Raw genomic sequence first — 13,086 nt, forward strand, 5'->3', positions numbered from 1 at the left:
ATTTGCCACATTAAATTTCTGTTACTTAGATAACCATTTCCAACAAAAAATTAAAAATATATCTTTGCTATATATGTACTTATTCATTTCTCAGATAGAGTCAGAGAGAAACTGAGATGAAAGGGGGACACAGAGTGGGAGAAAAAAATGGAGTACCTTCCAACTCTTCATCTGCACTATTCCAGCCTTTAAGTTCATGACTGATCAACTATTTGTTTGGCTTTGTATCTCTTTTCAGCCACCAGGTTCCAGATGCTGGCATGATGTCAACCAGGCTTCCCTGGACAGACAACCCCACCAATATGTCCTGGAGCTCCACTTCCCCAGAGCCCCACCCTACAAAGGAAAAAGAGAGATAGGATGGGAGTATGGATCGACCTGTCAATGCCCATGTTCACCAAGGAAGCAATTACAGAAGCCAGACCTTCTACCTTCTGCATCCCCCAATGACCTTGGGTCCATACTCCCAGAGGGTTAAAGAATAGGAAAGCTATTAGGGGAAGGGATGGGATATGGAGTTCTGGAGGTGGGAACTGTGTGCAGTTGTACCCCTCTTATCTATGGTTTTGTCAATGTTTCCTTTTTATAAATAAATAAATAAATAATAAAAAAGAATCATCAAACAATGGCTGTTTTATGTGATCTGTCTTAAATAAATTGATGCCATTGTTGATGTTTTTGTTACATCTAATTTGATAGGAATAAAGTACATTTTTAAAATATGATAGTCCTCTAAGTGAAAATTTCTTCACATTTCTACATAGTAAATGATATAAATGTAGAGCAAAACTGCAGAGTTTGGGGTATTCAGGAGGAATAGTTAAATTCTCAAATCATGTGATAGGAATTAGTCATCAGTTTGATTTCATAAAATTCATACTGAAAAGTTCTTGAGACAGATAGAATATAAAAATAGATGTGTTTTCTACAGGTCTCAAAATTAGAAAGTTCATGAAAGTTGCTTTAAAAAAAAAGTAAAAAGAAACTTGAGTTGACAAAAGAACCTTTTACCAGAGAGTGGAGCTGAATATACTATCGTGAGGTTTAGTGAGGTCTGAATTGGGGAATAAGAGGTCCAATTCAGTCCATAACAGTCTCCTTGTCCTTTTTTTTTTTTTTTTAATAAAACAGAGATATTATAATTGATTATTTCTAGGTTCTTCTCACTATATGATTTATACAAAATGAACCAATTAAATGTAACACTCTATGGACTACAAAATTAAAACTAGCCAAGTTCAGGAAAACAGAAATGTCTGAACTCATAATATCATTATAATGTTAATGAGAATTGCAGATGGTAAATATTCATTTGAATTTCAAATAATTATTGCTCTTCTAGAGCAATGAAATGATCCAGCAAAATTTTCATGGGAAAAATGTACACAATTATCTTCATCCTATCTTAGTAAAACCTATCAGTATATTCTACAAATTATCTGTTGTCTTCCACTGATTTACACTAAAAACTAAATTTTTATTGAAAGTGAAATTTTGGTGATTTTTTAATACTGTGGTCTATGTTTGACAAGGTATAAGACATTTGCATTTCTTAGTATTTTATTTCTTCTATAAATATTTAATATATTTTATAATTAATACTACAATATGTGTTTTCTTAAAAGTTCATCTTTCTTTATTAATGACCTAGCAAGGGAGAAACATTTGATTTCATATTTACCCAGAGATATTTAGAGAGAAAACATCTATAACCATGTAAATTTCAGAAACCTCCATCAACTCTTCTGGTGCATTTTGGTCATAGCTATAGTACATGAATGTCTTCAATGAGAAATTATCTTGATCAATGAATGATAAAATTGGTCACATGAAATTTCTAAGGAATACCCTAAAACAAGAGTATCCAGGAAAGCTTCATATTTTACTTCAATATGAAAATAGATTCCCAGTCAAAATTTTGACAAGGGCATTATTCCTATGAAGACTTTTGATTATAATTGGTGCACCATTTATGACAACTGCTAATAGAACCCTGTATCTCACAAGTCTTGGGGCCTAGAAATCAGTCTGCAGTCTGCAGAGTTTGGGGTATTCAGGAGGAATAGTTAAATCCATCATACCATGGTGCATTTGGCTTGATTTGGTTTTATTCTTTATGGCCAAAGATTCTCTCTACTTCCCAAGTACAAGAACCATGTGTAAGGAAACTACAGTATATTATGGAGACATAGGGATCCATCTGAGATACACTAACATACTTACGGAACTCTTCCATAATAATCAGGGACTATAAATCCCTAAGTGTCCTAACAGCTTATATGACTTTGAAAAGGAAAACATTGGGACTTATTTTGCCTGGCTTTAATCTGGGATATATTATCTTCCAAGCTGAACCTATAATTTGTAATAATGCATTCTGGAAGATATTGAAAATTAATGAGCATATGGTCTAGTTCATTAATCCAAGTTATCTCTGCCTTTGCCTTTGATGATATTATTCTATAACACTAAGAGGTAGAAGCTAATTGTAGAAAACTGTTAATAATGAAAAGAGTTTCTGTCCATGTAATGCAGGTTGTGTCCAGTGGAATGGCATTGATTATTACCCCATGGATATTGACTTGTCTTGTGCTCATTTTTAGAAGTCATGTCAGTATTAGAGTTTTAAAATAATGACAATGTAGAAAAAAACAACAACACTGCAACACTAGGTACTTTGAGTTGTCATTTAAATAGTTGATATTTTACTTTTTCTCTCATTAAATAATAAGTTAAATCAGAAATTTGATAGTAATCACTAGTATAAGAATCATCATCATATACATTTTTAAAAATCATAATTTACTCAGTGGGGTACAGGTAATAGAACAGCCATGGGACTTTGGAGACCACTAACTTTTTTTCTTTCCTTTTTTGTTTATAAAAACAGTAAACATAACTTTTAGGAGTCATGGCTATAGAGTAACAGAGAACAGAAAAAACTCTCCCAGACAAATACAGACAACTATTGAACTTAACAAACCCCAACAAACTATAGCTGAGAAATCTACAGAAGCATTTCTGCCTCAAGTGAGTGCTTATACACGTAGTTGTATAAGCACGTAGAGAGAAGGGGCGTGGAATTAAAACCAAACACACAAAGTTAAGAGCTCTGGCAAAGGATGGCACCATTTTCCTCTGTTAACAGCACCCATCAAAGCAAAACACAGTGTTGACAGTGAAAGAGGGGAAATTTTGAGCTTTTAATCCATGACCTCAGAGGTGTTTGTTTACTGAACTACCGGCAAGGACACACCACAATAATGGGACATTTCTGATCAAAAGCAGTCCAGTCTGTTGCCAGTCTAAGGCACACATACATAAAGGTAGTTTGCAGCAGCTGGCAGCTAAATGGTAAATTGAGCCCTACTTCTCTGAACATAGCTACCACCTGGCAGCAACCCCCTAAGGCTACAATTCAGGCTGAAATCCTACAAAGAACCCATATACACACAAAACATGGAGTATAGAGCAGCTCAAGGAAATAACATACACAGCCCCTACCCTATCCTTCACCACACAACATCTAAACAAAGGGAAGTCCAATAATCACAATAGCATCACCTGCTGGCCAGCAATAATCAGCACAATAAATGAATAAATAAAAGAACTACAAAAGCAAATTTTAAGAAATCAGTGAGGAACTCATCATAGAAACCCATCCACACAAAATTAAAAAATAGAGACAAATGGGTAAAGAATCAACTATTTAAAACAACTTTAACAAAAACCGGAATGGATGTAAACAAAACACTAAATGTGAATGGCCTAAATTAACTTGTCAAAAGACTCAGAGTAGCTAAATGGATTAAAATGCAGGATCCATCTATTATATGTCTTTAGGAAACACACATCTAAAGAAAAGACAAATGGAAGCTTAATGTAAGAGGTTAAAGGAAGATATTCCAATCTAATAATTCAGAAAAAAGGGCAGAGACAGCTAGTCTGTTCTCAGATAAAATAAATTTTCAGGTAAAGAAAGTAAGCAGAGACAGAGAGGGACACTACATTATGGTCAAAGGATTAATCCAACAAGAATATATAACCATGATAAATATATATGCCCCAAACTCAGGTGTACCCAAATACATAAAACAAGTACTTACTGAACTTACAGGAGACATTGAAAGCAGCACAATAGTAGTAGATCTTAACACACCACTCACAGCAAGAGACCAATCATCTGGATAAACAATAAATAGGGAAATAGTGAATGTTTTATAAAATTCATTAGTAGTCTTCTAAATAGTACTGGAATGAATGTCCACTGGATAAATGTCTAAAAGTGGTTGCTGGATCATAAGGTAATTCCATTTTTATTTGTTTAAAGACTCTCCATACAGTCTTCCAAAAGGGCTGTACTAATTTGCATTCCCTAACTGATTTCTTCATTTGTGTTGATGTCAAGGTGATTTTTATTTCTTCAATGAACCATGTGTTATTCAGAAGCATGTTGTTAACTCTCTAGACTTGGGTGGGGGGATTCTTTCTTTTTATGGTTGATTTCTAGCATCACAACATCATAATCTGAGAAGATGCATTTTATGATTTTAATATTCATATATTTGTTTAGGCTATCTTTGTGACCCAGCATATAACCAATCCTTGTGAATGTCCCACATGTAATTGAGACGAATGTGTATTAATTTCTTTTGGGATGGATAGTTCTGTATATATCTGTTAGGTCCATCTCATCTGTCTTTGAATTACCCCAGAGATAATATGGGCCTAAACATTTAGTAGATCTCTCTCTCTACCATCACCGGTCACATCCATTTGTAACATCATCATACGTACCAGTACCCTTTTGTGGGTTTCTTCAGTTCCATACCCTTACTATGAACTAGCAATGGTAGGGACTTCCCCAATCTGAAGGGAGGCTGGGTTGTTCTACTCTGCTACTTGAAGAAGATTGGTCCTGAAATGAGTGCAGTCTAGAATGTTCCCAGCTGTGACTATAGACTGTGAGCTCATACTGACCAGGACTTGGAGGATGTATAGGCTCTGGTGCTAAAGAAGACTAGATATGAGCTCTGTGTTATATTAATGTGAGAAATAATTAATTGCATTTATTTATTTTCTTCAAATTCGTAAGGAACCCTTTGTCCTAATTCTGCTATCTAGTTCTACTCCCAACTCTGACACCTTCTTCCCAGACAATATTTCTAGTCTACCCTATGCTAGCTATCAAGCTCAAGCAAAGATTACTAAGGCATAGGCTTCTTGGAACGTACTTAAAATAGACTTCCTAGCCTCTTTCCACCTTAAAGTCCCTAATGTCATCTGCTGAACTCCTTCCTACTTTATGGTTCCTGTTTATTAAACATTTTGTTTTGCTTTCCATCTTACTGCCTTTCAGCCATCAAGTTGCAAATGCTACTGTGATTCTTATCCTGATTTCCCTATGCAGATAACCTCACAAATGCTTTCTGGAACTTTACCTTTCTAGAAACTTTACTTTTCTTTACCTTTCAGCCATCAAGCTGCAAATGCTACTGTGATTCTTATCCTGATTTCCCTGTGCAGATAACCTCACAAATGCTTTCTGGAACTTTACCTTCTAGAGCTGTACCCCACTCAGGAAACATAGAAAGAGGCTGGAGGTTTGGACTGACCTGCCAACATCCATGTCCAGTGAAGATCAATTACAAAAGCCAGAACTCCCACCTTCTGTACCATCCCCCAATTTTTTTTGGTCTATACTCCCAGTAGGAGGGAGAAATGATAGGGGAAGATAACCAAAGGGCTCTGAATTCCAACTCCTTCAGGCCCAGAGAGAGAAGAGAAAAAAGGAAGGATATTTGGAAGTGGTAATATGAGTAGGTGTGACCTGGAAAGGAAGAGAAGACAGGACCATAAGAAAATAGATAGATAGATAGATAGATAGATAGATAGATAGATAGATAGATAGATAGATATTGAAGTAATAGTCAAACCATGGGAAAATTATTGTAGCTTCCAATGGAGGGAATGGGGTTACAGAACTCTGGTGGTGGGAGCAGTGTGGAGTTATAACCCTGTTATCTTGTAATTTTGTAGATCAATATCAAGTCACAAATAAACTACATCCAAAAAAGCAAGTAGAATAGGGTAAAATAAGAGAGAAAAAAGTTAGAACTGAATAGAGTAAAAAAAAAAAAAACCAAAACAAAACAAGAGAACAGAGCAGACTAGAATATAATTGATGGGGTGGGACCTTCAAGACTGGATCATAAAAATTAGAAATTCTACATTCACCACTCATTCTTGTTTTCTTAATTGCTTGCCTTGAAGGAAGTCAGTTGGTGTCCTTTAATGTACCCTCAGGTAGCAATGAACTGATGTCTGACACACAAATGGTTTTAGAAGTGAATTTTCACTCACTTGAGTCTTAAAATGACTGTAGACCAAGTTGATCCCTTCATTGCTTAATTGTGAGTGACACTAAACTAAAAGACATTTGGATTTGCTACCCACAGTCACTTTAAGGTAATAAGCATTAGTCAAGCAATTAAGATTTAGAGTACTAGTTATGCAACTATAGATGACAACTTTTCTTGGAAAATCAATAAAGTACAGGTGTACTACCAGTAAACATAAAAACCAGGGACAGTTTGAGTATCTCAAATTCTTTATAGCGACTCATCAGTAAAATTATACAGGAGTTAGTTTCAGCCTACCAGGTAGATTACACTGGGAACTGCAGATACAAGAACAGAAACTTAAAGAAATAAAAACTACCTTTCTCCCAGAGGGGATCTACTGTGACAACAGAATTCTCACAAGTTCTACAAATCAATAATAATATAAAATAACAATGGCGGGGCCGGATGGTGATGTTACAGTGCTCAAGGACCCAGGTTTGAGTCCCTGGTCCCCACCTGCAGGGGGAAAGCTTCACAAGTGGAGAAGCAGTGCTGCAGGTGTCTCTCTGTCTCTCTTCCTCTCTGTCCAACTCTTCCCCTCTCAATATCTGGCTGTCTGTATCCAATAAATAAAAAAGACAATAAAAATTTTAAAAATAATAAAATATAATAACAATAGCAATAAAAAATCCAGTATGTGATACTATTTTATTAATGGAATAGTTATTTTTTAAAATAGTTCAAGAATTTATTAAGCATTTTTAAGCAAGTTAAGGAATTCATGCTTGAATCCCATGATTTTTTTCTTATATATCACCTGGCTGGTTTCCTTTTTTTTTTCTTTTCTTTTTTTGGTTTTTGTGTTTGTTTACTTATTTATTTATTTTTTAAATTTCAATCTCTATCTCAATTTAAGAGGTAATATAGATAAATAATGGTAATGTGTGTTGTCTTCTGGGAGTGCCACCACCCTGTAAGCATTTTCTTTGAAAGATTAATATAGGTGTTGGAATGATAGTAAAATGGTTATGCAAAAAGACTCTCATGCCTGAGGCACTAAATATTCCAGGCTCAGTACCCATACCATGATAAATTCATGCTGAGCAGTACACTGGTAATAAATAAAGGAAGAAAGCAATTTTTCACTCTATGAAAATAGTTGGCCTGACTGCTGTTTTATTTTCTTTTTGATTAAACATTTCACAACTTGAGAACTCCCTGCTTAACGTGAACTCTTGCTCTGATGGTTAGGAGGGAATTCACCTCTTTTTTTGGGTGTCTCCAGAAGTCAGGAAACAATGAAACTTCCCATCAACGTTGGATCCAACTCATTAGCCACAGTTTTATAGTGCTCATTCTTGGCCTGCACCCAGGGCACATCTGGATGCACTGGGTGAAGGACTACTTCTTGCTTCACTCTCATCTCTGGGAATGATGGAATGCTAAAGGATAAGCAGTCTTGACCTTCTGCCCTTATACTTGGAAACTAACAGTAGTGCCTTTACACAGAAGAGTCAGGGGGGAAAAAGTAAGAAAGTGAAATAAACAAATTTTAATATATATAGAAGTAATTTTAATTGTACTGAAATCCATTATGCATAAATTATTATTATTTCAGTGGACTTAGGGTTTTTATCTCTGCCAGGCAGTGGGGAATTTACATCTGAAAAGAACTGAATCTAAGATGCATAAGAAACAAATTGAAAACCATTAATTGTCTCAAAGTAAATAACTTCCTGACTAACCAGCACATATCAAGGAATTTCTATCTGTAGTTAAAAAGAATGCTATGCTTTGTGACAGGTGAGGTATTTATACTCTAAAGATATTTGCTTCTCACTTCAGAGAGGAGTTGTAAGATCTTAAGAAAGACTCAGTTTAAAAGAAGGGAGTAAGGGTGTGCCAAACTATCCATCTCTCGCTTTTTGAAAGAAGCATTTATTATTTAAAGTATACAAGAGGGAGAGAGTTTCATATGAGAGACACAGAGAAGCCAAGACAACACTCCAAAGACATGCGGGCAGAGTATTGAATCCACAATTTAATGTGTGCACTCTATTAGCTAAGCAATTCCCCCTGCCACCAGCCCTCAATTCTTCACAAAGAACATTAAGGAACTTTTGCCTTAATTCTGGAAAAGCACACCCACTTCCAGACCCCACTAGGGACGCTGCTCGGTGTTTCACCTCTACCTCCTACCCCACCCTTACATATTTTTTCTCTCCTAATTCTTGATCTTTCAGTGTCAAAACTCATTAACCACATGGGACTTATTTTTAAACATTTTTGTTTGCTTCATTTTTTTCATGTCATTTTATTGGGGAAATAATGATTTAGAAGACAGTTTATTGTACAGGGGTACAGTCTCCCATCTCTTTGTGATACATTTCCACATGTAACCCACCCCCTATCCCACTGTGTGTTATTTCTCTTAAAGGTGAACTTCTAGTAGTGGCTTTACCTGTGGACTCTGAGACAGACAGACAGACCTTTCAGGTCAAAACCTGACCTTCCCAGAAGCTGATGGTTCACTGCAAAAGAAAAAAAAAAAATGAACTTCTGCACTTCACTGTTTCAACCAAGCTGTGTGACTTTAGGCAAAGTGCCTATTCTTTCTATGTTTTCCTTGCCTTGCTGTAAAATGGAGTCAATGCTGGTCCTCCCGCATGGGAGTTATTAGAAAAATGAAATCGGTTTATAGTACAGTGGTTGCCACATGGGTACAATTTCTCATTTCCCTGTGATAGGCCTTGGGTTTGATCCCGCTACTACATATATATGACTGGTGCTCTGCTCTCTCTCTCAAAGTAAATAAATATATCTCTAAAAATGAAGAAAATAGGAGGAGGTTGAGGAAGAGAAAGTTGGGAGGAGGAGGAAGAGGAGAAATTAGATGATTAAAAAAATAATTAAAAAGCCAGTAGGTGGTGCACCTGGTGAGTGCACATATTTCAGTGTGTAAGGACCCAGGTTCAAGCCCTTGGTCCCCACCTGGGGGAGGAAAGCTTCATGAGTGGTGAAGAAGGTCTTCAGGTATATGTGTGTCTCTCTTTCTCCTCTCTCTTTATACCTCTCTGGCTATATCCAGTAATAAAAAATAACACATTGTTTAATTTAAATAAACTAAGAGAATCAGCCTTCTTAGAACTATGCCTGATATGAAGGAAATACTAAATGGGGCAAATGTTTTTATTTTATGAAAATTTTGCTTTTTCTTCGTATTCTACATTTTAACTTATTTTACTGATTTTTTTATTATTCTTAAGTTTTTATTTATTTTTTATTTTAGTATTATCTTAGTTCTTTTCCTTATTTTGAGGTATTTCTCTCAGGTTAAATCATTATGTTTAATTTAATCTACTCTGCGATTATCATTCTCTAATAGCTGACTTCACTTACTAGCTTAGATCTGCCCTTCATTTACTTGAATTTTGTAGACTCTCTTTTGTCCTCATATTTTTGTTTTCAGTTTGATTGGATGGGGCTATGGGTGGGGATTTTTAATGATTTATCTTCACTATAGGTAATAAGAAATAAGCCTATAGAGGTTGTTACCAAACTTCCGTATCACCTGGAATCACCCAAAGAGCTTATTAAAACAGACTGATGGCACCACTCCCAGAGTCCCTAATTTAGTCTGTCTGGACCTGGGCCCAATGATTTGCATGTCTAAAAAGTTCCCAGGTGGTGCCTATGTCGTTATTGGTGACCACATTTTGATAAGCACTGGTCTAAAGGATTATGAACTTTAAACTATGCAAAACCATTCCCATGCCTGGTAGCCCATTTCTTTTCATATACCCAGATGCTTTACTGGATTCTCCCAAGTATATTGTACTCCCTATTCGATATGAACTCTTGCTAAGATTATAAATCCCCACTCTGTATATGAGTCACTAATTTTCAAAAAAAAAAAAAAAAACTTATTAAAAGTTCATACCGGGGATTGGGCGGTGGCGTGGTGGGTTAAGCGCATGTGGCGCAAAGCTCAAGGACGGGCATAAGGATCCCCATCGGAGCCCCCTGCTCCCCACCTGCAGGGGAGTTGCTTCACAGGAGGTGAAGCAGGACTGCAGGTGTCTTATCTTTCTCTCCCCCTCTCTGTCTTCCCCTCCTCTCTCCATTTCTCTCTGTCCTGTCCAACAACGAACAACATCAACAATGGCAATAATAATAACCACAAGGAGGCTACAACAGCAAGAGCAACATAAGGGGAAAAAATGGCCTCCAGGAGCTGTGGATTCATGGTGCAGGCACCGAGCCCAGCAGTAACCCTGGAAGGAAAAAAAAAGAGAGAGAGAGAAAAAAGTTCATACCATTCTGTCTCTCCCTTTTTTAAAAAATTATTTTATTTATTACATAGAGACAGAGAGAAATTGAGAGGGGGGAGTCGGGTGGTAGCACAGCGGCTTAAGTGCACATGGCGCAAAGCAAAACAACCAGCATAAGGATCCCAGGTAAAGTCTCAGCTCTCCACCTGCAGGGGAGTGGCTTCAAAGGCGGTGAAGCAGGTCTGTAGGTCTCTTTCTCTCCCCCTCTCTATCTACCCCTTCTCTCTCCACTTCTCTCTGTCCTATCCAAGATCAAAATCAGAAATAACTACAACAATAAAACAAGGGCAAAAAAAGGGAGCACCAAAAAAGCAAATGACCCCATCCAAAAATGGGCAGAGGATATGAACAAAACGTTCACTACAGAGGAGATACAAAAGGCTAACAAAGATATGAAAAACTGCTCTAGGTCACTGATTGTCAGAGAAATGCAAATTAAGACAACACTAAGATCCCATCTCACTCCTGTAAGAATGGATAATACATCAAAAAGGACAACAGCAACAAATGCTGGAGAGGTTGTGGGGACAGAGGAACCCTTTTACATTGCTGGTGGGAATGTAAATTGGTCCAGCCTCTGTGGAGAGCAGTCTGGAAAACTCTCACAAGGCTAGACATGGACCTTCCATATGATCCAGTAATTCCTCTCCTGGGGTTATACCCCAAGGACTCCATAACACCCAACCAAAAAGAGGTGTGTACTCCTATGTTCATAGCAGCACAATTCATAATAGCTAAAACTTGGAAGCAACCCAGGTGCCCAACAACAGATGAGTGGCTGAGAAAGCTGTGGTATATATACACAATGGGATACTATGCAGCTATCAAGAACTATGAACCCACCTTCTCTGACCCATCTTGGTCAGAGCTAGAAGGAATTATGTTAAGTGAGCTAAGTCAGAAAGATAAAGATGAGTATGGGATGATCCCACTCATCAATAGAAGTTGAGTAAGAAGATCTGAAAGGGAAACTAAAAGCAGGACCAGACCAAATTGTAAGTAGGGCACCAAAGTAAAAACCCTGTGGTGAGGGGTAGACATGCAGCTTCCTGGGCCAGTGGGGGGTGGGAGTGGGAGGGAGGGATGGGTCACAGTCTTTTGGTGGTGGGAATGGTGTTTATGTACACTCCTAGCAAAATGTAGACATATAAATCACTAGTTGATTAATTTGAGAGGGGGAAAATCAATTGTATGTCTCAAAGTTTTTCAAAACACAAACTGAATCTTTTTAATATATAGGCTGTGTATTTGATATGAGGACTATCTCAAAAGCCTAGACCAAGTAGATCAGAAGCATCCAATAGCACAGCTATATACAAGATACTGGGTACTGTACAGCAAACTATAACAAAAGGACTTTTCAAAGTTAACCCAATTACCAAATAATGTGATGATAACATTAACTATCGATTGTCTTTTTGAACCCTAAGACAGCAGGAATCTCACATCTCCACTATAGAGCCCCTACGTCTCCCAGTCCTGGAACCCTTGGATAGGGCCCACTTTCCCGTATGTCTCTCCCAATCCATATCAAATAATATTGCATCCGCCGATCACAACCTAACCAACGCAATGATTGCCACCTCAACATGCTTCACTTCAGACTGTGTCCAGAGACTTCAGGTGTGGAATGACAACCCTTCAGCTTCATTACTCGGGTGAGACCTTTCCTTTCATAGTATACTCTAATTTCATCTCAGGTGGTTCACTTTCTAACAAAGTCCCAAAACCTAGATATACACCAGTTTCTGTGAGAGAGAGCATTTGTTCACACGTATCCATAAACTAGTGCAAAATATATACCTGAAAGCAGAAGTACACTAGAGTTTGCAGTGAGTACCCCCCCCAACACTTCCTCTCCACTATTCCAAGCTTTGGGTCCATGATTGCTCAACAATTTGTTTGGCTTCATATGTCCATGATTGCTCAACAATTTGTTTGGCTTCATATGTTAACTCTCTTTTCAGTCACCAGGTTCCAGATGCCATCAGGATGCTGGCCAGGCTTCCCTAGACTGAAGACCCCACCAATGTGTCCTGGAGCTCAGCTTCCCCAGAGACACACCCTACTAGGGAAAGAGAGAGGCAGACTGGGAGTATGGACTGACCAGTCAATGCCCATGTTCAGCGGGGAAGCAATTACAGAAGCCAGACCTTCTACCTTCTGCAACCCACAATGACCCTGGGTCCATGCTCCCAGAGGGATAGAGAATGGGAAAGCTATCAGGGGAGGGGGTGGGATATGGAGATTGGGTGGTGGGAATTGTGTGGAGTTGTACCCCTCCTACCCTATGGTTTTGTTAATTAATCCTTTCTTAAGTAAAATAAATAAATAAATAAATAAATAAATATATTGGAGGAGGCAAAAAAAAAAGACAGAGACAGCTAAAATTCCCACCATGGCATATATCT

The sequence above is a fragment of the Erinaceus europaeus genome, chromosome 8 (assembly GCF_950295315.1).
Source record: "Erinaceus europaeus chromosome 8, mEriEur2.1, whole genome shotgun sequence".
NCBI classification, from domain to species: domain Eukaryota; kingdom Metazoa; phylum Chordata; class Mammalia; order Eulipotyphla; family Erinaceidae; genus Erinaceus; species Erinaceus europaeus.